Below are 27060 nucleotides of genomic sequence, written 5' to 3' on the forward strand. Positions count from 1 at the left end.
AGGGCGAGAGCTCCTGAGCGCAAGGAAGAAGAAGACAAAGGCGATGATCGCAAGAATGGCGTAAGGGGCAATGGTTCGCTCCCCCTCCCTTTTTTATCTTGGGGATTTCAAACGGCACTTTCCGCGGCGCAATCTGTGAAGCACCTTCCCCTCAATCGGCCCGGTTGCCAGGCGAATCTCCCTCGATCCGTGCGGTTGCCAGGCGCACTACCCTCGATCCACGCAGTTACCACGCGCGCCTCCCGCCTCGTTATCACACTCCTCGGAAGTCGGAAGGACACACATCCTTTCGGTTCCCCGCCTGGGCCGTACCACAAGCCTGGGCCAGAAAGACTGCCAAGACCGCAAAAGACCAGCGCCCGAGAACAGGCCACGTGGCATCGATGTCGGGATCGGCCTCGAAGAAAATGAGGGCCCCATCCGTAGTCTCTGGGTCATCGCCTACCAATGGGCCCGGGGGTTACTGTCGGTGACATGGGAACCAGGGGTCCCCGAGTCACGAGGCTAGGACAGAAAAGTGCCACGTGGCGCCCTCCCTCGGGGATTATCTCCCCGAGGTCCGAGAAGACCAAGTTCCGGGAGAGGGTGTTCGGGGCCATGAACAGTGGTCCCTGAGTACCCGAGTTCCCCGATGACCCGAGAAGTACAAGTTCCGGGAGAGGGCACTCGGGGCTTTGAATAGTGGTCTCCGAGTACCCGAGTTCCCCGATGACCCGATAAGACCAAGTTCCGGGAGAGGGTGCTCGGGGCCATGAACAGTGGTCCCCGAGTACCCGAGTTCCTCGAGGACCCGAGCAGTCACAGTTTTGGGAGAGGGCGCTCGAGGCCATGAACAGTGGTCCCCGAGGACCCGAACAGTCAAGTTCCGGAAGAGGGCGCTCGAGGCTATGAACAGTGGTCCCCGAGTACCCGAGTTCTCCGAGGACAAAGAAAGGGCATATCCGGGAGAGAGTGCTCGGGGCTATGAACAATAGTCCCCGAGCACTCACAGTTCCCCGAGGACCTGAGAAGTCCTTTGCCGATGGTCCCCACAGGAGCTCAGCGGTGAGGTGTCAATTGGCGAGAGGCCCGATGCTGCATTTAAGAGGGCGCGTGGCCTATCACTTCCAATCACTCCCACCACGCCTGCTGTCAGTCCCTTCCACGGTCTGGCAGGGAGGCGTGGGGACATTTAATGCGCGGGTCCCATCGCGCGTCACCCGGCGCGCCTCGGGATAACATCGCAGGGCTCAAGGCGTAACGCCTGCCGCCCTACTGTGTCAGGCTCGCTCTAACCTAGCGGGCATGCGGGGCTGCTCGGTGGCTGCCCGGTGGGCCCTCCCCGCTGCACCCGCTGAAAAGCAGGATGATGATGACAAGACTGGACGGGGACGCGTTTTTAACCCTCCCCGTAACATCAAGCTGCAGCCCATGATGGTTGCTTTCCATTTATGGCGCCTTGGAACTCGCGCCATCCTTTCTGGGCACGCTACCCGCCCCGATGGGTATAAAAGAGGGGCGGACTCCCCGGAGAAGAGATCGAACGAACTCTGGACGATGACGACAGAACAAGCACGAACAGCAAGTCTTCAAGACCAAGACAAGCTCACGAAGCTCTAGACTTAGCCAAACATCCTTGTAACATAAGAGATCCTCAGAGAGACATTTTCTGAGCATTTATAGTATACACACAGGAGTAGGGCATTACGCTCCGTGCGGCCCGAACCTGTCTAAAATCCCCTGAGCATTTACTTCCTCCTGCATCCGATCATCCATTCCACCTGCATCTCATTTACTCCTATTTATTTCACGTATGAGGTAGATTCAGAATCATCCCTCGGCCGAATCTCAAAGGGGGTCCCTCCGGATCCCCGCTTGAGGAGTTCATGCTCCGACAGCCACTTTATTATGAAGTAATTCCAAAGGAAAGGGCACTGGTGTAGTGAAACTCTTCTCCAGAGCTTGTTGTTCTTGTTGCACTCAGCAACTGATCTATTTTGTCCACCAGAGAATGTAATTGATATAATTTTGAAGTCTGCCGAAAACCTTAATGAACAGCTTGCATGTCTTTACAGTTGTGTTAATGCAGGGGATAAGAAATTGGATAGGGTAAAACTACATGGTCTAAGAAGACGTTGGCCCCTCTCCAAAAGCTGGTTCTGGCTTCATCTGGAAATGATAATGCTAGAGAACTTGTCGGCGTTAAAAAAGATGGTTTCCGTTTTAGAAGCTTAGTCCCTCCATCGACATGGATACGTAAGATATCGGATTTCTCCAGGTTTTCTACCCCACTCGCTCGATTTCTTGGATGGATGGCAGTGTCTTGTTATGCCAAGGAATATTTAAACGAGAGGTTATTTCTTGCTTCTGATTTCTCACAGCTTACGTCTTTGCTGTCAATTTACATGGATGAGCTTTCTTTGATGGATGGAGTTGCAATTCAGAAGGCCAGGTCTGCAAAAGGTGAACTATCTGATTGCAATAAACACTTGCTCCTTAAGAAGGAAACTGCTCTGTCAGTTCAACCAAACATGACCAAACAGTTTAAGATTTTACTTCCTGAATTACATTTCTTCTTTCCAAGCATGGGCAAATTGTTTAATGCATTTGGAGAGAGCATCTTGGAGTCTGTTGGGTTACAGTTAAAATGTCTCCCCAACAGTGTAGTATAAGATGTTCTTTGTTGGTTTTCTGAGATGTGCTTGTGGCCTTATCTTGAACGCATTAAGGAGCATCTTGTAGTTGCAAACAGAGTTAGTTATTTGAGAGGAAATGTTGCTGCTAATGCGAAAGCTGTTGTTTTCTACCTACTTGAGTCTATTGTTGGAGGCTGTTATTCCTGAAACACCAAGGATAGTGCACATTCTCGTGTCACTTTGTCGAGCTTCTTATACTGATGTGGCCTTCCTCAAGTCCATGCTGTGTCTAGTGAAGCCGCTCATCTCCTACTTCTTAAGGAAGAGAACTGATGATGAAAAAGTATTGGGTCATATAGCGGAGAGCAGTGATTCTGAGTTGCTTTGTTTTGAAGAATTGTTTGAAATTATAAGGTGTGGTAAATGTTCAGAGGGTACAGCTGGAGATAAGATTCAGGTACACTTGCTTATCTTCATTCTGGGATCAATGTTTCCTGATTTCTCATTTGAGAGGAGGATTGAAATATTAGGTTCCTTGTTAGTTTGGGTGGATTTTATCAGTTCCGATCCACCATCATTGTTATGCAGCTATCTTCAAAGCTTCCAGACACTTATTGATGGTTGTGAAACTTTAGTAGTCCAGAATATTGAGTTACTCGGTATCAGCATCCTTTCTGCGAGAAGCCAGTCTATAGAATCTGCTAATTCCTTGGGTGTTGATGACATCATTCAGCATAAGAAGAACACGCAAGATAGGGAAGAGCAGGTACTATGATTTAGTCTTGCTTTGGAAATCTAGCTAATCAACATGAAGAAAGTTTTGGCCAAAAGTGGCAGATCTCTCCTACTTAAAACATTTGCAATTTTCCTATCGTCGTGCATAGTCTGCCCTCCCACCTCCCACCACATCTAATAAAAAACCGTTCTCTCCTTCCTCTCAAATCAGAAAACCGGTCTCCTGCATCTCCTCCGCTCCACCGATTCCGCCGTTCCCCCGCCTCGTCTCGCCTTTCGATTATGCCGTTCCCCCACATCTGCTCTGCTCCTTCGCTCCTCCCCTGTCCCCATCCTCCTCTGCCGCCACCTGCGTCGCGGCTGCCTCTCCTCCCTCGCGCTCGCGCTCTTCCTTGTCTGGCCCGTCCACCCGTGTAACATCCTAAATTGAGCATGTTAACAAGTTACAAAATTTCTCTCTAAATTAAAACTTTTTAGGGTTAACTAAGCTAACTATGGTTTAAGAGAATAGGTAAGTGGATGTATATATACCAGTATACATGCACATTCATGTCTATAAGTTGCTTAGGTAATTAGAAGTGCTCTAAAATCAATTTTTAAATAAGTCTCTGCATTAAGTTGGTTTGTATGCATTAGTTGAGATTTTTTATTCTTATGTGGAGGTTTGAATTTGAATGTATCTCAAATTCAAACCTACTCTTAAGCTCTTTTCGGCTCCAATCCAAATTAAATTCAAATCCTTCCCCCAAAGATTGCATTCCAAATTCAAATCAAAGTTCGAATATTCCAAATGGAGTTAATCTTAACCCCAAGTCAAATTCAATTCAAAATATTCCATTTCTAAATTATTCCCAAATTTCCTCCCACCTCTCTTTTCTTTTGCTCTTTTATCTATTTTTTCTTCTTCTCTTTTCTCTTTTCCTTCGGGCCGAATTCTTCTCCTCCCTCTCCTTTGCGGCCCAACCGCGCCCCCTTTCTTTTTCTCTCTTTCTTCTCTTTCTCTCCTCCCGCTGCGCGTTGAGCCCGGCCTGCTACAGCGCTGAGCGACCCAACTCCCTGCACCGTGCCGGCTTGCTCGCGCGCGCGCATGCTCACGCATCCTCAGCAAGATGCCGGCCACGCGTCGCTCATCCAACCGCGTGCCCGTGCCCTCTCGCCTTCTCCTCCCTCCAGTGCGGTGCGCTCGTCGCCAGCCGCTGGCTTCTCTCTCCTGCCGGAAATATCCCGTGCCTCGACCGACCTCCGCTTCTTCGCTCTCTCTCTGCTGCTACCCATGCTTCGTGCCATACCGTGCGACTTCCGTGCCCACATCCACGCTTGGCCGGTGCAGAGCACGCCCATGCCCTGGAGAAAAAGGTGGGCGCCGCTGCCACCTCACCGCCGACGTCCGCATGATGCCAGCGTGCGCGCACCACCTCCCTGTGCTCCCTCACCGTCTATAAATAGCGCAACTGATCCTTCTCTTGATCTTCTTCTTCATTCTCCACGCCACCGCTCTGCCGCCGCCACCATTTCCGCCGTTGTGACCTCGCCGTCGCCCATTCACCGTCAACGTGCTGCTAAGAGGTTCCGGGGGACCCTCGCCGTCTCCGTGCCGCTGCCCGTTCACCGGAAACCCGATGGGAGCTTGTCCACGCCAATAGCCGAGCAACGCCGCCGTCGCCTCTTCAACGAATCGCCGGCCGCCGACCCGCTTCTTGTTGTCCTTAAGCACGGTGAGCACCCCAAGCCCCTAGCACCCCTTCCTAGATAGCGTGTAGGCGTCCCCGTACTCTCTCTTAGCTTGATGCTGCGTGCCACTGTGAGCTCTACTCTCCGCTGCTGAGTAGCTGTCGCCGCCGGCGTGCTGGTGCTCCAATCGCATGACCGATCATCGTGTTATGATGCCTAGAGGCTGTAGGCCCATTTATCTGTGCAGGTTGGCACCTCCCAATGCAGGGGAGGTGCTGTCCAGTTGCACCGCGCCGCTGCCTCCTCTCCGGCTGCGATCTGGTGCCATTCTCGCTGCCGGCCGCCATCGGTGAGTGCCCAGCCGAGTTCGCCGTAGCGTGTAGTTGGTCGGCATGCATTTGTTTTCGTGGAGCCTCGGCCAAAACGCTTCTCCGATGAGTTTCCCCGTGCGCACCGTCGTCAATTCTTCGCCGCCGGTCATTTTCCCACTCCCCTCCGCCGCTCGCGTGCGCCAGCGCTCGCCCGCGCACTCACGCGCTTGCTTGGGCCGGCCAAAGGCCGCGACCCAGCCTGGCCGGTTGAGCCACGGCTCAGCCCGAATACCGTTGGCCTGCCAGGCCGGCCCAGTCGTTCAAAGGCCATGCCTAGTGGGCCAGCCCAGCTCCCAGAGGCTGTTAACCACGCAGCCCAAAACCCGAACAGGCCAACACTGTGCAGCCCAACACTGTGTAGCCCGACCCATACCAAACCCAGCCTAGGCCCATCTAGGCCGGATCCAACCCATCCAAGCCCATTCAGCCCAAAACCATATTGTTCATGTGGGCTCGAGTACTGTTCATGTGGCCCCACCTATGAACAGTATCATTTATTGATTTCTCGATTTAAATTTTGATTAAATCTTTCGGGAGCCGTAACTTCTCCATTCTGACTCCGATTTCAGCAATTCTTTCGCCGAAATTCATCTAAAATTGAGATCTACTCATCTGTCACATTGTGGTATCCATTAGGGATCATTTGGATTTTTATTTGGTGTTAAATTAATTCTTCTTTAGTATCATCGTAATTGATCGTAGACGCGATTTCAGGGCAACCCGAATTCTGCGAATGCTGCGCCGGAAGCATCAGGAGTGAGGAGGATCCCGATTATGATCAAGACTTCAAAGAAAATTTTGAAGAAGGCAAGTGCTATTTCCTTGATCGTATTGAACCTATGTTTTCAAATAATATACATGATCAACTAAAACCGGATTTATTATTGCATGTGCTATATATTACGTTTTCTTCAAAACTACTTGTAGTAGTTAATCCTCTCAACACTATGATGCCTTACATATCATCATTCAGAATACATATCACCCTAAGAATACCTATTGTTAAATATATTAACGATAGATGACACCTTGATATCTATCATGCTTAGGATGGAATACGTCTCCTCGGAGACGTCGCTTTTAAACACTTTTCTTCGGAGGCAAGAATTACTGTTATCAATGACAACTCATATACCATGCCTCCTTGATGGTTGTGAATTCCATGATGGTCGTGAAATCCTTGATGCCATGGGGGACATGGCTGGTGATGTGTAAAAATGGGTGAAAACTGTTTTGGCGCGAGAAGGTAGAGTGGTCCTCCAGGGAGGATACTCTCGGGGGCTTGAGTTACATGGTGGTATTCATTGCCCATGAAGATGCCTAGCCTAGCCGCTTAAGGATCGAGTCTTGTGCCGTCATGCTTAGCCACCCTGTGCAACCATGCGTCATGTATGGAAAGGACTTGACTTTCCTTCACTAGGCTGAGTTGGGCATCATACTAGGAGGCTGAGAGCAATGAGCAGCCAAGAGTCTATCTGTCCCGCTGTTTGGAGGTTTCAGGGATCAGCTTAGGCTTAAAAAGAGAGGCTAGACTTTGGAACATGCAGCTCTGGAACTTGGCGTGTCTTGTGGAAAAGCCCGGCAGGAAAGGTGTTCGGAGAGTCTTGGTATGATTCGCTCCTCTGCTTGCAACGGTTGGAGGCTGAGCATATCGTATGGTTAAAGCTGTACAACCTCTGCAGAGTGTAAATCTATTCGAATAGCCATGTCCACGGTCATGGACACGCGAACACATGATCACACTTGAATAGACTTCTGATGAGTGAGTTTTAATGAGTGAGTGTGTGGACTAGATGTCCGTGTGATATGGTTCCTAACTCACTCCGCCAGAAACTGTGTGGTACTAGAGGTACACTAGATGTGATAAAAAGGGACTGCAAAGTGATAAATCAATCATAGTTGATACAATTGGTAATCTGCATAAAACCTGCTTCTCGCTTAAAACTATGCCATAAAGCCTTATCCTTGAAATATCCATTATGCATCTATCAACCCCTTGATGTAGTATAGGACTTGTTGAGTACCTTCCGTACTCACTCTTGCTATCATCCAGATGAAGAACCTAATACTGACTCCACCGGAGTTGAAGCTGGGGATGAAGAATAGTCTCTAAGGTCGCGTTCGCTCCCTCGCTGCTTGTGGCTTGGGTTTTTGCTTCCATTTTGTATTCTGCTGGCCGCTAGGCCAAGTGTGTAATATTCAGTATGGTTTGTAAGTCTTTTTGTATCCAGAACCTTGTTATTTACATACGAAGTTTGACTGTGATATTACAACTGTTGTACTGTATGTATCAGCTACTTAATCCAGGGACTGATACAGAAGGCACAGGAGATCCCGGTAATGGGGTCTTACAACCCGGACATCAGACTCACCCCCCTTGTCTCCTCCCTCATGCTCGTGGCCTTCCTCATCTGGCCCGCCCACCCGGACGTCAGACTCGCCCACCTCCGCCATCGCCATCACAATCTCCGCCGCGCTCAAGGCCTGCATCCGCAACCCGAACCTCTTCACGCTTGACTGGGTCACCTCTGGTAGCGGCCGCGTCCGCTCGCGCGCCGTATCCTGCCTCGACGCCGATCTCCTCCTTGATGCAATCTACCTGCTCGAGGACCTCGCGCAGGGATTTGTACCCTTCGACGCCGTCGACACGTTCGAGAGCCACCTATGATTCTTCTTCCTCAGCATCCCCGTCAAGGTGTGCACCTGATGCCTAAATTTTGGTTGTTCTTATTACATTATCGCCGTGCAATGAAGATCACCAAATAGGTTCATAAGGAGGTACAGCTCTGAAAGTAAATAGGAATTATATATCCCACTACATTTGAATTCACTCTGCTGCTACAATTTTTGCAAACTCCATTTTCACTTGGCCTGATTATTTTTCTCTGCATAAATCCTTCATGCTGGTCTCTGCATAAATCCTTCATGGTGGCTTCATTTTTGTGCCATAAATCTCTGTGGTTGTAGATCTCTTTTTTTTTCAATGAAGGGCTGTGAGTCCCACGTGAATGGTTGTATGAGATCTTGCAAGTCTGAATTTCCTCGCATGTGAAGGGCTGTATGAGGTCTTGCAAATCTTCAGATTTGACCTCTACTCTGAATACATTTTCACCTCTACGCTGATTAATTTACTCGGCTTGATAGGAAGCTAGCCAGATCCCATACTTTATCAAGCCATATGTTGTTGTAAAATTGAAGGAGGTAAGAAAACACTATCAATATTCGCCGAATTAGCTCATGAGACAATTTGTTTTGCCTTAATGACAGAAAGGTTTTTTTTTCTTGGTTTAAACCGACAGAAAAGAGAGGCAGGCATACTTTTCTAACAGGTAAGAACCTAAAATTTTTACATTAAAAGTTTATAGACACTCATGTTCAGGTTGGTACTAGGTGCAGCAGACGAAGAGACTAATTAAGCTGATTTGAATAGAGAACGTGTCTGATGTAAGTGTTATATATTTGAATCTTCTTTTAGCAAACTCATACTTCTGTCGTTCCTTAAATTTCTCTACGGGAGTTCCTTAAATGATATTGTTACATTTACCGTGCGCGAATGTCACTGGAACATTTTAAGAAAGCACAATTTAGAAGAGTATGCAACTTCATATGCCTAAACTTTCATTTTGAGCAGCAGCAGCAGCAGTGGGGATCTATTGACTATTTATAAATGGGTAGCTAGACAATCACTCGTAAAGATGATTTGATAATTTGGGGGCTCCAATGGGCAAAAGAAATTGTTAGCTGCAGCTGCGCAATTTGGCATTGGAGTAGATACTTAATGATTTAAGCTAACTTGATGGTTCAAGAAGTTAACTTTGATCCTACATGCTGTGTATTCAATCTTGAAATGAAATTGTTACATTTACCAAGATCATAGCATAGCCCATCTGACAGAATTTCTTATCATTTTTTTAAACGAAATGAAAGGTTTCTTATCATAGCCATTCTGAAAAACCGAACACCTTGTTTCTATTTCAATCATAAGAAGCATTGTACGAAACAGAAAGGAAATGCAAAGAATGGAACAAAAAAACTGCAAACTATGGCACAACATGTTCAAAAAAACTGCAAACTAATTTGTTCCACAGGAGATGTACTGGAATAGTCGAGGTAGAATTGACAATTCTAAATTCAAAACACTTTCTTTCTTTGCTGTTGGGCTGCAAACAACACCAGGGCTACCCTGCATTATGTTTCCCTGTGGTATTCAATAAAAATTTGTCAGGAATGGATTTTTTTATTACTTTGATTTGAGTTGGGCTTTTTGGTATTCAATAAAAATTTGTGCTCTTCGTTTTGCTCATTCAGGTCCAGAATAAAGGTCAGCAAGTAAACAGCAGCGAAGCTCTGGTAAATTTTCATTATTCTAAGTTCATTGAGTCTCGAATTTTCTCCATTTAAGATGATTTCATGAGAAATCTGTATGCATCTCCATTTAGGATGATTTCATGAGAAATCTCCATTCAGTAAATGTTAATTAGGTTTTATCTATTCTCAACACAAATAAGTGATGATCAGGTGTACTTTTTGTTGTTATTAGCAGATGCTGAAAACGTATAGTTTTGATTATGATCTTGACATCTTGCTGAATGAGAAATGCGATAGTTGTATAGATTGTTTCTTAAACTACATACTCTCAGTATCTGACTATAGTTCTTTCTTGTTTGAGGATATATCCTTCTCATGTCACCTTCATCAGAGGTAACTGCTCGTACAAAACTTTAGTAAAAACAACAACGAGTAGACTTGACAATTCTATTTGCCATCTCTTTGATGATGCTTGATGCAATCATGCAACATATCCGCAAGGCTCTTGTGTACCATTGTATTCACAATTGACTGGACAATGTCACCTTCCATGATTTAATTTGGCATCTCTCACTCAGTACCGGATGAACAAGTTTTTCATTACAAATAGTGCATCTCCCTGCTTTCGATAATTCACTCCTCACACCATACCCTGTCCTCCAGAACTTACCAACATACGTAAAAGGAAGTATGTATTGTCATTCCTAACAATTAGGGCCGTATCGAACCTCTGTACCTAGCCCAACTTATTTTTTAAAACACTGTAGCCTAAGTTCAATATTTGGATTGGTGGGAAGTAAAATAATATTGTATGTGTGTGAGATTTATGATCACTGCAATGTAGGGTAGGGGTGCTAGAATTAGGATCCATTGCAACACACGGGCATTGAACTAATTTATTTGAACTTCTGTCTGACTGTTTGAACTGACGGTTGGACAAGCAAATCAGCCACTTGATCTGTTGACCCACATATCTGATTTCTAAAAAAGAAACATTATGTAATTTTGCACGATTCACTTCAACATGTATTTAACCACATTTACCATTATTTTTAATATCTCAGCAGTTACTGTGCTTTCATTTGGCTTGTGTCAAAATTGTATTTGTGCACTGCTTCATTACTTTCTTTCATTTCTCTCTTAAAAGGTGATATTGTTCTGAAGGACTTAAAACTCAAGGTTGAAGCACTGAATTCTCTCAGTAACAATGAAAGCTGGGTTTGTTGGCACCATAACGTTAAAGGTACATTTCTTAAGTCACAATATCTAACATTCTTAAACAATTTTCTGGTAGAGCTGATATCTTCTAGCTTGCTTTGGAATGGCATTTTGATATTGGATATTTTACTTCTTTTAGCAGTACATTCCAATTTATTATTCATGAAGAACAAAGTTATCATATTTTTCTAATTGTAATCATTTACACGTGCATTCCTTCATATGGTAACCACCTAGCCCATAGCCAGTCACAATTTAACCTCTTCCTTAGTCACACTTCTTGTGTTACATAGTTGAAATGAGCTCAAGAGTCAAGACATTAGTGCCCCTTGACTCTAGGATGCACCAAAGGAACTGTCAAGAACTAATTGCATTGAGTATGCAGTTGCGATGGTCTCCTGGGAGGGAAATATGGTGCATTGATGCCCTAGAAGAGATGGATCGAGCGTGGCATATTTGATAAGGGATCCATATCTGTGTCGTTCCCATTGAGCTTCAACTGCTGCTACTCAAGGAGGTGGCATGCTTTGCTTGAGTCTTAGGAAGCGTTGCTGGCCAGGATTGATGATGAGATGGGGGTCACATTGGTTGGCCTCGTGAGGATGAGAGAGAGATTGGCCTGCTGAGCAAGGCAGAGATGGGCTGATCACCCGAGCTGGCCCACCAAACATCCTTTGCCCCTTTTCTTTTACTACCTCACCTTGTTGCTAGCCTATTATCTTAGATCTTTCTTGTTAACTTGGCTTTGCATTCTGTTATCTTTTGCCTCAAAAGATGCAAGGATTTCAATCTCTATGTTAGTAGCACTGGCGGCGCACAGACACTCAGCGTTATAGAAAACTGAAAAGAGTAACAATGAACCATAAGTTGAATCTGTGTTCATTTGCTTTTCTTATCAATGTGTTAGTACTTCCTGCTTATTACCATTTTAACAACTTGATGCTTTTTTTGATATCATTGATATACTGTTCAGTTTACATACCATGTTTAGTTATAATATAAAGTTGTCTAGACATTGGCTGTCTTTCTCACAGATGGCGTCTTTGAAACGAGGCGGGGGTCGTGCTCCATTCAAAGACCTAACCAACACCACGGACACAAGTAATGTTGATCAGCTACTGTCTAAATTATGGTCCCGTCTTATACTCTATAACTAAATACATGTTGTACCTTTTTAGATGTGCTAAACAATAGCAATGTTGGTGGATCCATGACATCCAGTGCACAACCACCACTCCTAGATCCTAGAGAACGTAAGAGGCAAAAGGAGAGGGACCGATATGCGCAGCATAAAGATGAAATACTAAAAAAGCGTCATGAAGCCTGAAAGCAAAAGAAAGCTGCATTAGCCCATCTAAATGTCAAACACTATCAATCAAATACTCTTTCAAATGATCAAATAGGATCAGGACAATCCGCGCTCCCCGAATTAGGATACACGCCAAGTGCAAAAGGTATCGCATCCTCACAAATCACAATATTACCTGTTGTGTTTTTAGGCCTCAAACTTTTGGTTGGTCACTGTGTTTGTAGGCATCCCCAATGTTGGCGTGAAGTCAAAAATTTTAGAGCGACCCACAACATGCAACAAGGAAAACAGTCCTCCTGGTGAGAGTACTAATTGGCTGTGGAGAAATGATACGTACCATAGGCAAGAAGTTCTTATACCATATCAAAGCCAAGAAAGCATCATGACCAGTATTCTGGCAACAAATTCCCTTATTCAATGGCCAGGTACAATGAATTCTTATCTGTTGTCATATAGAAGTTGTGTGCAATCCATGATTAGAGATAGAAATGGGAATCCTTAGGTCACCCAAGTACAACTGTCTAAAGTTTTGTTGATCACGTTGCAGGTGACATCACACCGCCGTCTGGTCATATTCATGGCCTAGACAACATGATGGACTTAACTCTTTCTCCAGATTGCTCTATTCCAGGTATATTGAAGCAATCCATGTTTAGGGATAAAAAATGGGCATAGCTAGCTCACCCAGTAACTATATTAAAAGGAGAGATATGAACTCATGTACAATTTTCTAAAGTTTTGTTAAATACAGTGCAGGTGACTTCACACCGCCATGTGGTGTTATTCATGGCCTAGACAACATGGATTCTACTCTTTCTCCAGGTTGCTCTATTCCATGTACATAGAACGTTAATTTGCTACTATATTTTCATATTCCCATTCAAAATATGAAAATGGTGTCATGTATTGAAAAAACTGAAAGTATGGCCTTGTACTATATACACATGTTGAACGAACACACAGAACACATGCTAGCACTCTTACCTATTCAGACATATGCCAACTTCTAGGTTCTTACATTTCTCATGAAGGAATTGTGATTCCATTCTAGGAAAGAAGCGTGCTTCTAATGCGACACAATCACGACGTACTCATGAACTAACAACTGAGCAAATCGAAACTAGGCGTGCAAGTGCTAGGGCATGTTATGCAAATATGACGCTCGAGCAGAGGCAAGCAAAATGTGATCATGATAATGCTCGATCCGCATTGCGACACAAGACCCCAAAGGAAATAGAAGCAAGACGCGCATATCAGAGGGTGCGCTATGCAAATATGACACCCGAGCAAAAGCGGGCAAAGAAAGAACGCGTAGATACCCACAATGCATTTCGACGCAACACTCTGAGTCAAGATTCAATCGCCATGGAGAACCCTATGTATATCCCATCGGATGTGCCCCTTACTGTGGATGCATCTGGTCCGGTTGGATCCATAATCACTGGTGATTGGGCCATTCCTGCAGTCAAAGGCTCCCCTGTGCACATCCAGTTTGGTTCGGAGCAGATGTCCGACATGCAGATCCAGGAGATGAATAACAGTCAAAGACCATGTAGAAAATGTGTAACACTCAGAGGAAGAAAAGCATTGCTAGCCTGTCGTAACAAAAGCTTTGCAACTAGACGGGACAAGAAATCTTCTGCCTCAGAGGAAGAAAATCAAGAGCCAACAACACAATCAGTCGTCATTAACAACGGTAATGTTTGTACCTATATTCAGCTTTCCCCAAATTCTAATACAAAATATAGATCCTGATGCACAGTACTCGCGTTGTATTGACAGAAAAAAAAAACCTCTCCAATCCCTCAAACTGCCAATGCCGCAGCGTCCTCAACACAGTCACCCATTACCGATGATGGTAATTTTCTTGATTGTATTTGTCAGGACCCCGAACCCGGGTTCCCCTGTGCCTCCAGTATCAGTACTTGGATTACGTAGCTGATATGCACAGTATAACAGTCATAGTATCACAGTCAAACTTTGTGCATAAGTAATATGGTTTAGAGTATAAAAGGTTACAACCCATAATGTATATTACAAACCTAGCCTAACAGCCATCAAAGCACACAGCGGAACAAAAGCCCAAGCCACAAGCAACGAGGGTGCAAACGTGACTTTAGAGACTATTCTTCATTCCCGGCTTCTCCTCCGACGAAGTCGGCATCGGCTTCTTCATCTAAATGATAGCAAGAGTGAGTATGAAAGGTACTCAGCAAGCCCTATACTACTTCAAAGTGTTGATAGATGCATATATGGGTATTTCAAAGGCAAGGCTTTATGGTTTTAGTTTTGATGTAAAGCAATTTTATGCAGGTGGTTAGTGGTATTATCTACTAATGACTTTTTAAAACAGTTAAGGTGGTTCAAAAACCAGCAACAAAGCTGTATCTGGGGTTCTTTGGTCCTAGGAGGGGCTACACCTCACTCCGCAGTCCCTATTATCACATCTGGTGTACCACTAGTACCATACAGCTTCTGGCAGATCGAGCCAAGAACCTCATCACACGGACATCTAGTCCACACACTCACTCATCAAGACACATGCACCCAGAGTCTATTCAAGTGAGGTCAATGCTTTGCATGTCCATGACCTTGGACACGGCTATTCGAATAGATTTACACTCTGCAGAGGTTGTACAGCTTTACCCACACAATATGCTCAGCCTCCAACCGTTGCAAGCGGAGGAGCGAATCATATCAAGATTCTCCAAACACCTTTCCTGTCGGGCTTTTCCACGAGACACGCCAAGTTCTAGAGCTGCATGTTCCGAAGGCCAGCCTCCCTTTTTAAGCCTAAGCCAGTCCCTGAAACCTCCAAACAGCGAGACAGATAGACCCTTGGCTGCTTGTTGCTCTCAGCCTCCTGGTATGATGCCCAACTCAGTCCAGTGAAGGAAAAATCAAGTCCTGCACATACAGGACGCATGGTTGCACAGGGTGGCTAAGCATGACGGCGTAAGACTCGGTCCTTAAGAGGCTGGGATAGGAATCTTCATGGGCAATTAATACCACCATGTAACTCAAGCCCCCAAGAGCATCCTCCCTGGAGGACTACTCTACCTGCCCACACCAAAATAGTTTTCACCCATTTTTACACATCACCTTCCATGTCCCACATGACATCAAGGATTTCCCGACCATCACGGAATTCACAACCATCAAGGAAACATAGTATATGAGTTATCATTGATAATAGTAAATTTGTCTCCGAAGAGAAGTGTTTTAAAAGCAATATCTCCGAGGAGACGTATTTTAAAAGCATCTCCGAGGAGATGTATTTCATCCTAAGCATGCTAGATATCAAGACATCGTCCATCGTTAATATATTTAACAACAGGTATTCCTAGGGTGATATGTATTCTGGATGATGATATGTAAGGCATGACAGTGTTGATAGGATTAACTACTACAAGTAGTTTGAAAGAAAACGCAATATATAGCACATGCGATAATAAGTCCGGTTTTAGTTGATCATGTATATTATTTGAAAACCATAGGTTCAGTATGATCAAGGAAATAGGACTTGCCTTCTCTGGAGTCTTCTTCAAAATCTTGGTTGTAATCAGGATCTTCCTCGCTTCTGATGCTTCCCACGTAGCACTCACAGAATTCTGGCAATTCTGCAATTGCGACTACGACCATTAACGAGCTATACTAGGGAAGAACCAAATCACACCAATTGGAAAGCCACATGAGCCCTAATAAACATCATAATGTAACAGATGACTAGATCTCAATTTTAGATGAATTTTGGCCAAAGAATCGCCGAAATCGGAGCCAGAATGGAGTAGTTACGGCTCCTGGAAGATTTAATATAAATTTAAATCAGGAAATTATGAAATAGCACTATTCATAGGTGGGACCCACGGGTGGGGCCCACTGAACAGTAGCCTGGTCCCACATGAACAGTGAATTGGTGGGACCCACATGAACAGTACCCTGTTGGGCCAAATGGGCTTAGATTGGGCCGGATCTGGGCCTATATGGGCCTGGGACGGGCTTGGGCTGCACAGTAATAGGCTACACAGTACTGGCCCACTCAGGTCTAGGGCTGGCTAGCTAACGAGCCAGGGGAGCTGGGCCGGCCCACAAGCGCTGTCGGAGGATGAACTCCTCAAGCGGGGATCCTGAGGGACCCCCTTTGAGATTCGGCTTGGGGGATGATTCTGAATCTATCTCGTACGTGGATTTAATGCGAATATGTGAGATGTAGGTGGGATGGATGATCGTCTACTAGTGGGAGTAAATGCTCGAGGGATTTTAGACAGGTTCGGGCCGCACGGAGCGTAATACCCTACTCCTGTGTGTATGCTATTAATGCTCTGGGAATGCCTTTCTTTGGATCTCTTGTGTTACAAGGTTTTCTGTCTAAGTCTAGAGTTTCGGTCTTCAAGTGCCGACCTCTGCTCAACTTCTCAGAATCGTGTGTTGTATGCTTGTCCGAACTTGTCGCCTCTCTTGGACCTGCCTATCCTCCGAAGTGCACCCCCCCCCCCTTATCTTGTTGGGGGAGGCTTGGCGTGCCCAGAAAGGAGGACACGAGTTCCCATGTGCCATAAATGGAAAGCAACCGTCATGGACTGCAGCTCGACGTTACAGGGCGTTGAAAAGTGCGTCCCAGCCGGTCCCGTCGCCCATTACGCTCGGCTTTAGTAGTTGCAGGAGGGGGGCCCATCGGGAAACCGCCGAACCACCCCGCATGCCCGCTCGGTCAGAGCGGGTCTGACACAGCAAGGGGCAAGCGGTAAGCCTCGAGCCCAGCGACGAGATCTCCCAGCCGCACAGGGTGATGTGCGATGGGACCTGTCGCATTAAATGCCCCCACGCCTCCCTGCCAGGTGGTGGCAGGGACGGACGTACTCACTACGACAGGCGTGAGGGGAGTGGTCGGAAATGACAGGCCGCACCCCCTCTTAAATGCAGCATCAGGCCTCTCACCGATTGACACCTCACCGCTAAGCTCTTGCGGGGTCCACCGGCAAGGGGTTTCTTAGATCCTCGGGGAACTCTGGGTGCTCGGGGACTACTGTTCATAGCCCCGAGCGCCCTCTCCTGGATATGTCTTTTCTCGGTCCTCGAGGAACTCCGGGTACTCGAGGACCACTGTTCATGGCCCCGAGCACCCCTCTCGGAACTGGCTCTTCTTAGGTCCTCAGGGAACTCGGGTACTCAGGGGCCACTGTTCATGGCCCCGAGCGCCCTCTCCCGGAACTGTGTCTTCTCAGGCCTTAGGGAGATTGTCCCCAAGGGAAGGCGCTACGTGGCATTCTGCTGTCTTGGCCTCGGGACTCGGGGACCCCTGGTTCCCATGTCACCGACAGCAGCCCCCGGGCCCATCGGTAGGCGATGGCCCAGAGACTGCGGATGGGGCCCTATTTCTTCGAGGCCGATCACAGCACCGGTGCCACGTGGCTTGTCGTCAGGCACTAAAATCTTGCGGTCTTTGCAGCCTTTTTGGCCCAGGCTTTTGGTATGGCCCAGGAGGGAAACCAAAAGGACACGCGCCCTTCCGACTTCCGAGGGGAGTGATAATGAGGTGGGAGGCGCGTGTGGAAACCGCACGGATCGAGGGTGGTGCGCCTGGCAACCGCGCGGATCGAGGGAGATGCACCTCGCAAATTGCACCGAGGAATGTGCCGTTTGAATTCCCCACATCATAAAAAGGAGAGGGGCAACGAACCATTACCCCCCACGCCATTCTCGCAGTTGCCATCCTCTGCCTTCGTCTTCCTTGTGCACCGGGAGCTCTCTCCTCAGCCCACGGTGCACTTTGCTCTTAGCCTCTTCCAGCACACTCCCAACCCCAAAAAATGCCGAGGGAAGGAAGCTGCCATCGGGACGCGTCAAGCTCTAACATCGTTCTGCCGAAGTCCAACCTCATGAATGAGGAGGGGGCAGAGAAGGTCCGCAAGTTGATGGTCCCCGCTGGCTAACAAGAGGCGTCGGTGGTGACACCGGCCAACTTTCCACCCTCGACGCGTAGGCCCGTGCGGATCATGATCTTCGTCTCTTTCGTCGTAGCCGGGCTGGTGCCGCCGTTCTCGACGTTCCTTCTGCAAGTGTTGGACATGTTCGGCGTCCAGCTGGCCCACCTGAGTCTGAACTCGGTGGTCAACCTGGCGATCTTCGCCCACTTCTGCGAGATGTTCGTGGGAGTGCCACCGTCGGTTGCGCTCTTCCGGCACTTCTCCATCCTTCGAGCGGTCGGGAAGAAGAAGGGATCTGACGAGGTGGAGGTTGTCAGCTGCTGCAACTTCCACCTGCGGGAGGGACTCGGCGACGTCTACATCCTGCAGGTGTTGCGCGGCAAATGGGATGACGCTGGGACTGGGTCTACGTCGACGTTAGTCCCCATGACCGCCTCTCGCTACCCCAAACACCGGCGGAGCCCCACAGGCCCATATGGGAAGCAGCCCCTGCGGAGGATGAGCACATGCACCTGGTGCTGAACCATATCGAAGACCTGCGCCGGGCAGGGCTTACCTCGCTCATGGTGGTCGCCGATTACCTGCTCTGCCATTTGACCCCTTTGCGGGAGCGCGCCTGCTTCACCTGGATGTACACTGGTCCGGGCGACTTGACGAGGACCTGCATCGGCGATGAGGGGGACATCGACGAGGGGGCCCTGGCGACCCTGCTGAAGGTGGTGACTGGCGTCAACAACCTCGCCCGGGCGGTCCTGCCACACGAGGAGCTGGCGCTTTGCGCAGACCCGGGCCGGGCGGCTCTACAGGCGTCAATGCCAGCCTTCGACGCCCAGGGGCTAGTGGACCGTCCGGGGCGCCGGGACCCCGGGACTATACACATCCCCGGGGTGGATGACAATGAAGGGTGGGGTGCCACCGCCGAAGACAGCAGGTCGGCGACCCGAGGCGACAAGGGGAAGCGTTCCCGGGCGTACGTCCCTCAGCCATCCTCATCCTCATCGCCGTCACCTCCACGACAACGGTCGACGGCAGGAGGCGCAACGGCGGGTAGCTGAGGCGGCCAATATTCGGGAGCGGACTCTAGGGCGGCAGCTGGGACCGGCCATGACGGCCCGAGGGCTAGAGCCCTCCCCCGAAAAAAGAGGAGACCTGAGCCGAAGCTGCAGAGCCTAGATTTTTGGATCTTGTAGTCCCAATGGCGGTACCGCGGGCCCAAAACTACGTAAGCTCCCTTTCTATCTCGAGCACATTTTTGCCCGAATTTTGGCTAGTTACTAACCTATTTTTGTTTCAGGCCGCCCAAGGACTCTGCAGGAAGCCAGAAGCCCCCAGAGCAGCCGAGGCCTGTCCCCGTTCCTGAGCCGAGTGCACTGGCGGACCCCGAGCCGAGGGCTCCAGCCAGCTTTGAGCCAATAGCCCCGGCCGGCTCTGAGCAAAGAGCCCCGGCCGACCCTGCCCCGAGTCCTTCGAGGAAGGAGTGAACGACCGCGGGGGAATTGGTTGCAACGAGGGCGGTGCTGGCGTGACCATCGTCGGGGTCCCCGAGCACCTCTGCAGAGAGGGCTCGCAGGGGACCCGGTCCCCGGCCATCTTCTGGACAGGCCCCGGAACCTCTCCCCGAGGTGCTGGGAAGGGCCCAGGAGGTCATCGGGCGGCTCGAAGCGGCCATTGCGGCAGAGCGGGCTAAGCTCAAAAAATAGCGCCGCCCTGGTCGATGAGAGGGGCCGGCTGGAGGAGGCCCGAAAGTGCTGGAGACCCGCATTGCCTCGGGCCGCTCGTCCTATGAGAAGTCCATGCGGGAGGTGGCCGAGGAGCGGGAGGCGCTGGAGGAGGCCCGCGACGAGGCTGTCGCCGCGCAAGAGAATGCCAACCGCTTGGAACGGCTGGTGGCGGCGTGTGACCAGGCATTGAGGAAGCGCGCCGCAGAGCTGCTCGCCGGTGAGCGGCAGGTTGCCTCTCAGGAAGAGGCTGCCAGCCAGAGGAAGGAGGTCGTGCGGTCTGCCCAGGCAGACCTGTGCCGCCAGAACGATGAGCTCGAGCGCAGCCGGGCCGACGTCCTCCACCGAGAGGAGCAGGTCGCGCTACGCGAGACAGACGCCAAAATAACGGCGTTGGCACTTGACGCCTGGGAGGAGCAGATCGCGCGGCGCGAGGCGGATGCCGACTCAGCATCGTCAGCACTCGCCGCCGGGGAGGCACTGGTCACTAACCGGGAGGCCGACCTGGCTGCCCGAGAGCAGGCCGTCATGGCCCAGGCCGAGCAGCTGGAGTGAGCCCAAACCGAGGTGGCCGCCCAATGCTGGGAGATCCTGACCGCGAGGGTCGTCCCTGTCAGCGCCGCTGACAGCACCAGCCTCAAGGCTCGGCTAAAGAACGCCGAGGACTAGCTTGAGATCGTCCTCGCAGAGTGGACGAACGTGAAGCTGTGATGCGGGACATCCTTCAGCAGGCACGGGACATCGTGGAGACAGCTGGGCTTGGGCGCGTATTCATGGGCAACCAGTTGTTGGACAAGGAGTCGATAGGCCACATCGCCCTCGGGTTCGCAGAGATCTCCCGGCACCTCGAGGCCCTCCCCGCCGCTGTGCAGGAGTTGGCGACCTGGGAGGGGCATGTGCTGGCCCAAGGAGTGGCCGAGCACATTCTCGCCTGCCACCGCAGCCGAGACCCCGCCTTTCTGCTGGAGCCAGCCCGGCAGGGGGTGGTTGAGGCTGAGGAAGCCGCCACCCGGGCAGCCGTCCATGACATCGCCACTGAGGTGGCGGGATGCTTTGTGCGGGAGCCGGACCCGAGCAGCGATAGTAGCAGCGACGCGTGCTCTCCTCCTGAGCCTGTAGATATTTAGGGTTTTTGTTTTTTGGAATGTTGTAAATATGGGAGTGATCCCCTTCTGAACGGTTCCCTTTAATATAATAGAAACCACTCTTGGGATCAAAACTCCACTCTGTACTTGTTCCTTGTGTTGTTTGCTTTTTGCTTGATGTCCCGAGAGGCACTGGCCGGGTCGAGCCCGGCAATCTTCCCCTGAGAGGTTAGGCTGCCCCGACCACTCATTGTTCGAGTAGTGGGACCACCCGAGTGTCCAGCCCCCGAGCCCTCGCGAGTGCGCAGCTGCCGAGTCAAAGAGACACAGAGACGAACTTCTTTGCTCGGGAGATAGATCCACCTTACACGGTACACGCCACAACCAGTGAACACTTTTCACCCTACCACCTCTCAAACAAATAGACTGGAGACGCGTGAGGGCGGAAATGCGACCAAGAGTCCCCACAGTTTGGTGGTGTCCGGAGTAGGACTGACCAGGCCAAGCACCGACAGCCCACCCCTGGGGTCTAGGCGGTCCCGACCACTCATGTTCGAGCAGTAGGATTACCCGAGAACACCAGAGGCTCGGTAGTGCTCGGGGTACTGCCAAGCCGGCCGGCTCCACGACCACCATAAAGGACCTAGGTCAGCCATCGCTGCCTGTACGGTACACCGACTACTATCTATTTTTGTCATTCTGGAAAAGCGAGCACGTGAGCGAGATTTGGCGCGCGAGGAGACTATCTTGCCGAACAGATTAGCATGCAAGGGTCTCGAGAATAACTCGGGAATAACATTTTATTGCGTATATATGAAAGGGAATTCATATAACTTTAGTAAATCACCGGGTAGCTATCAGCCTTCCGGCCGACTGGTCTAGCAAAAGGTAGATGCCCTGAGCTCCGGGCGCTCGGGAACATGGGTTCCCTCGTGCAGAGCACCTAAGCCTCCAGGACGTTCTTTTAGAACCCGAGCGCTGGAAACCCAATAGCGGAATCAGGGCCTAGGCTGTCCCGACCACTCATGTCCGAGCGGTAGGATTACCCGAGGACCCCAGAAGCTCGAGCAGCGCCCTAGGCACTAAGGCCCTTGCGGTCAGGCTGCTTGGTTCTCGAGCATTGATATGTAAGCTTGGAAAATAGGCAAAAAGTTCTTTGCTTGGTGCGCTCTGTTAGTGCGGTACTTATTATAGACTGCTCTCATTTTTTACCCGAGACCTCTCGAATACCCGGACCGGCGAAGTGTACAGACAAAGGCATGACCAAGAGGTCCAATGGTTCGGTGGTGCCCGGGGTAGGACTGACCAGGCCGAGCACCGACAACCTGCCCCTGGGGTCTAGGCGGTCCCGACCACTCATGTTCGAGTAGTAGGATTACCCGAGAACCCCAGAGGCTCGGTAGTGCTCGGGGTACTGCCATGCAGCCGGACACCACAGCCTACCACAACAGACTTAAGTCAGCAGTCATTGCTTGCGCGCATACCGACCAGGATCCATTTTTATCAGTGGGAAAAATGAGAGAGCGTGTTTTTCTCACACAAATTGAGCATCTCACCAAACAGATTAAACATATGGATTCCAGAGAGAAAAAACTCGAAATATGAGTAGTATGAGCATATATTGACAATTTGTACATAAGTGTTAACTTACATGGTTGGTGGTAGCCCCCGGCCAACTTGGGCAGGGGTTAGGCCCCTGGCCTGGTTGGCCCGAGCACAAACAAGCTCACCTAGGGATAAAATTTGCGCAGATGCTCGATGTTCCACGCGTTTGGGAGAGGTTGTCCATCCTTTGTGGCCAGCCGAAACAAGCCTTACCGCGGGGCGTCGGTCACGATGAAGTGGCCTTGCCACATGGGGGAGAGTTTATTCTTTCCTTCACGCGACTGGGCGCGTCGGAGTACTAGATCCCCAACCTCAAGTGGCCGGGCCTAGATGTGGCACTGGTGGTAGTGCCACAGGCTCTGCTGATATCTGGCGGCTTGGACGGTGACTCATCACCGATGCTCCTCCAAGTGATTGACGTCATCGCGTCTTCGTTGTTCCTGTTCGCCTTCTGAGTAAGCATTCACCCGAGGGGAGCTGAGCGTGAGCTTGGAGGGGAGGACTACCTCGGTGCCGTAAATGAGGAAGAACGGTGTCTCCCCGGTTGCGCGGCTTGGCATGGTCCGGTTGGCCCATAACACAGCACGCAGCTCATCGATCCACCCTTTCTCTTGCTTTGCCAGCACGTCGTTGGTCCGGGTTTTGAGCCCCTTCAGTATCTTGGCATTTGCACGCTCGGCTTGCCCATTGCTCTGAGGATGAGCGACAGAGGCGAAGCAAAGCTTGATCCTGAGGTCCTCGCAGTATTCCCCGAACAGGGCACTTGTGAACTGGGTGCCACTATCGGTGATGATTCTGTTTGGGACGCCGAAGCGACTTGTGATACTGCGGATGAATTGGATCACCATGTTCTTGGTAACCTTGGCAACTGGGACTGCCTCCGGCCACTTGGTGAACTTGTCGATGGCGATGTAGAGGTACTCATAGCCCCCGATTGCTCGGGGGAATGGACCCAAGATGTCCAGCCCCCAGACCGCGAAGGGTCAGGACAGGGGAATGGTATGAAGAGCCTGAGCTGGCTGGTAAATCTGCTTTGTGTGGTACTGGCACGCCCTGTAGCGCCGAACCAACTCAGAAGCGTCCTGGAGGGCTGTAGGCCAGTAGAAGCCTTGCCGAAAGGCCTTCCCAACCAACGTGTGGAACAATGCATGGCCACCGCACTAGCCCTCGTGGATCTCAATGAGGAGCTCACTGCCTTCTGCCCGGGTGATGCATTTCAGGAGGACACCATCCGTGCCGCGCCGGTAGAGATCCCCATCTACTATGCCATAGCGCTTGGACTGTCGTGCAATCCTCTCCACAGAGGCATCATCCCCGGGAAGGATGTTTTCTTTCAAGTACCCTCAGATCTCATCGATCCATGAGGCATCTTGAGAACTACCGGCAAGCGCAGCGCACTCACCGGGCGGTGGCACCCTGACGGGACCGCCCACTGAGGGTGCTGCCTGGGTTCCCCCAACTAGGCTCGAGGGTTCCCCTTCGTCCTGATCGGCAGGCAGGACGGATGGTCGTGTGAGCCTTTCTTCAAAGGCTCTGGCTGGGACGAGCGCCCTGGCAGAGGCCAGGCGGGAGAGGTCATCGGCCAGAGCGTTGTCGCGGTGAGGTATGTGTCGTAGCTCCAGGCCGTCGAAGTGCCGCTCCAGCCTCCTAACTTCCGTCACGTACGCCACCATCTGCGGGTCTATGCACTTGAATTCCTTGGACACTTGATTGACCACCAGCTGGGAGTCTCCCTTGACAAGCAACTGCCGGATCCCAAGGCCCACCGCTGCTCGGAGGCCAGCGATGAGGCCCTCGTATTCCGCCATATTGTTTGTCGCTTGGAAATGCAGCTGCACGACATACTGGTGTACTTCACCCGTTGGGGAGGTGAGCACCACTCCAGCCCCCGCACCTTTCAGCCTGAGGGAGCCATCAAAGTGCATGGCCCAGTACCCGGGCCCATCTTGCCCGGGGTACGCGGATAACTCTTCATTGTTGATCTCAGGGACCGGCGTCCACTCTACCACGAAGTCGGACAGAGCCTGGCTTTTCACTGCCTGGCGGTTGACAAAGTGCAGATCGAATTCTGCAAGCTTGACCGCCCACTTGACGATACACCCAGTGCCTTCTCGGTTCTGGAGAATCGGCCCCAGTGGGTACGTGGTTACCACCGAGACCTTGTGCGCCTGGAAGTAGTGGCGCAGCTTCCTGGAAGCGACAAGCACTGCATATAGCATCTTCTGGGCTTGGGGGTATCTTGTCTTGGCGTCTCGGAGGACTTCACTAACGAAGTACACCAGTCGCTGTATCCAGCGGGCCCGGACAGCAGCCTCGCCCGAGGACTTGTCATAGCCCCCGAGCTCGGCGCAAGTGGTCTGGGCTGGCCGAGCTCTCGAGTTTGACTCCCTGGTCGGGAGGAGCTGAGGTCTCGGGCTCGACTCCCTGGTCGGGAGGAGCCACAGTCTCTGGATCGACTCCCTGGTCGGGAGGAGCCGCGGTCTCGGGCTCGACTCCCTGGTCAGGAGGAGCCACGGTCTCAGGATCGACTCCCTGGTCGAGAGAAGCCCTGAGTCCTGTATGCTGCTCGGGGGCGGCCGGGAACTCGGACCCAGCACCTTGCCCCGAGCACTCGTCACGCTCCACCACCAGTACCATGCTCACAACTTGAGGAGTGGCCGAGACATAGAGCAATAAAGGTTCGCCCTAGGAGGGGGCCACCAGTACGGGTGGTGAGGTGAGATACTTCTTCAAGTCTTGGAAGGCCTGCATGGCCTCCGGTGTCCAGTCAAAATGACCGGTCTTCTTTAGCAATTTGAAGAGCGGGAGCCCTCGCTCCCTGAGCTTGGAGATCAAGCGTCCCAGGGCCACCATGCAGCCAGCGAGATGCAGGACCTCCTTGAGTCGAGCTAGGGGACGCATCTATTCAATGGCCCGGATCTCCTCGGCTGGAAACCAAGAAACCGAGGAGCTTGCCCGTGGGTACCCCAAAGACGCACTTCTCAGGGTTGAGCTTCAGGTGGGTAGTGCGGAGACTATTGAAAGTCTCGGCTAAGTATTCTAGCAGGGTGTCCTGATCTCGGGACTTGACAACTCCAGCAGGGTGGCCTGATCTCGGGACTTGACCACGAGGTCGTCGACATAAGCTTCGATGTTGCAACCAACATGCGTATTAAGGGTAATGTGCACGGCCCGCTGGAATGAAGATTCAGCGTTGCGCAAACCAAAAGGCATTGACACATAGCAATAGGTCCCCACCGGGGAAATAAAAGATGTTTTTTCTTCTTCCTGTTTGGCCATACAGAGTTGGTGATAACCCGAATTTGCATCTAAAAAACACAAAAGATCGCATCCCGCGGTGGAATCGACTATCTGGTCTATGCGGGGTAAAGGAAAAGGATCTTTTGGACAAGCCTTGTTTAGGTCGGTGTAGTCGACACACATCCGTAGCTTGCCATTGGCCTTGGGGATGACGACTGGGTTGGCCAGCCACTCCGGGTGGAGGACCTCTCGAATGAAGCCGGCGTCGAGGAGCTTGTTGACTTGCTCCCGGATGAACTCCTGGCGCTCGGGCGCCTACCGCTGGACCTTCTGCCTCACCGGTCGTGCGTCTGGTCGCACAGCAAGGTGGTGCTCGATCACCTCCCTAGGGATCCTGGGCATATCTGACGGTTGCCATGCAAACACGTCAGCGTTAGCCCGGAGGAAGGCGATGAGCACGCTTTCCTATTTGTCACCCAGGTCACCACCGATCCGAATGACCTAGGACAAGTCTTCGCCCACCACGACCTCCTTCGTGGGGATGGTGGTGTCGGCGGTGAGTCGGGGTTTGGATGAAGAGGGTCCCAGGCCCCCTGGGTGTCCTTTGACATCGGCCCGAGTAGAGACCAAGGCCGAGTATAGCTGCTTGGCGTAGGAGACGGCTCTGGCGGTCTCGGCGGGCACTGAGATGGGGTTAGCAGGGCCAGGCATCTTGACTGTGAGGTAGGCGTAGTGCGTCACCACCATGAACCGGGCGACCGCCAGGCGCCCAAGGATCATGTTGTAGGGGAGAGGGACATCGAAGACGACGTTCTCTGTCCAGAAATTATCCCAACTCCCGAAGTTGATGGGCAACTCGACCTGCCCGAGGGGTAGAGTATGTCCCGGCGTCACCCTGTAGAAGGGGAGGGACGGCTTTAGGCGCCTCGAAGGCACCTGCAGCTTCTTGAATGCCTCCTGGGATAGGAGGTTCAGGCCTGCACCCCCATCGATCAGCACCCGGCTGACCTTCACATTGCAGATGGTGGGGGACACTATCAGAGGTAGTCGCCCCACCCCTGTAGTACTCACGGGGTGGTCTCTTTCTTTTCCTCTGGCTACTAAGATGTTTTAGTTCGCCAGGTTGTCTCTTGCTTGCTCATGGATTCAGCAGGCAGTTCAAAAGATTGACCTATTTGGGAATCTCTGGATCTGTGCTTATTTTCAACTCCCCGAAGCATTTCTTTTTCCATTCGGAAATGTTCCCCTAAATAAATAG

At 50.7% G+C, this 27060-nt stretch overlaps 1 long non-coding RNA gene across 2 annotated transcripts; it reads left to right on the forward strand.

Annotated features, from left to right (window-relative positions):
- The first annotated feature begins 8395 nt into the window (after window positions 1-8395).
- LOC133914040 (uncharacterized) lies at window positions 8396-12643 on the forward strand. 2 transcript variants are annotated; one of them, XR_009909160.1, is made up of 5 exons: window positions 8396-9742; window positions 10848-10943; window positions 11953-12019; window positions 12097-12372; window positions 12452-12643. It is a non-coding gene; the product is annotated as an uncharacterized LOC133914040 (long non-coding RNA). The 2 variants fall into 2 exon arrangements; XR_009909159.1 differs by having other exon boundaries at window positions 8396-10943.
- The last annotated feature ends 14417 nt before the right edge of the window (window positions 12644-27060 follow it).

This window comes from Phragmites australis, chromosome 4 (assembly GCF_958298935.1).
Source record: "Phragmites australis chromosome 4, lpPhrAust1.1, whole genome shotgun sequence".
Classification (NCBI taxonomy): Eukaryota; Viridiplantae; Streptophyta; class Magnoliopsida; order Poales; family Poaceae; genus Phragmites; species Phragmites australis.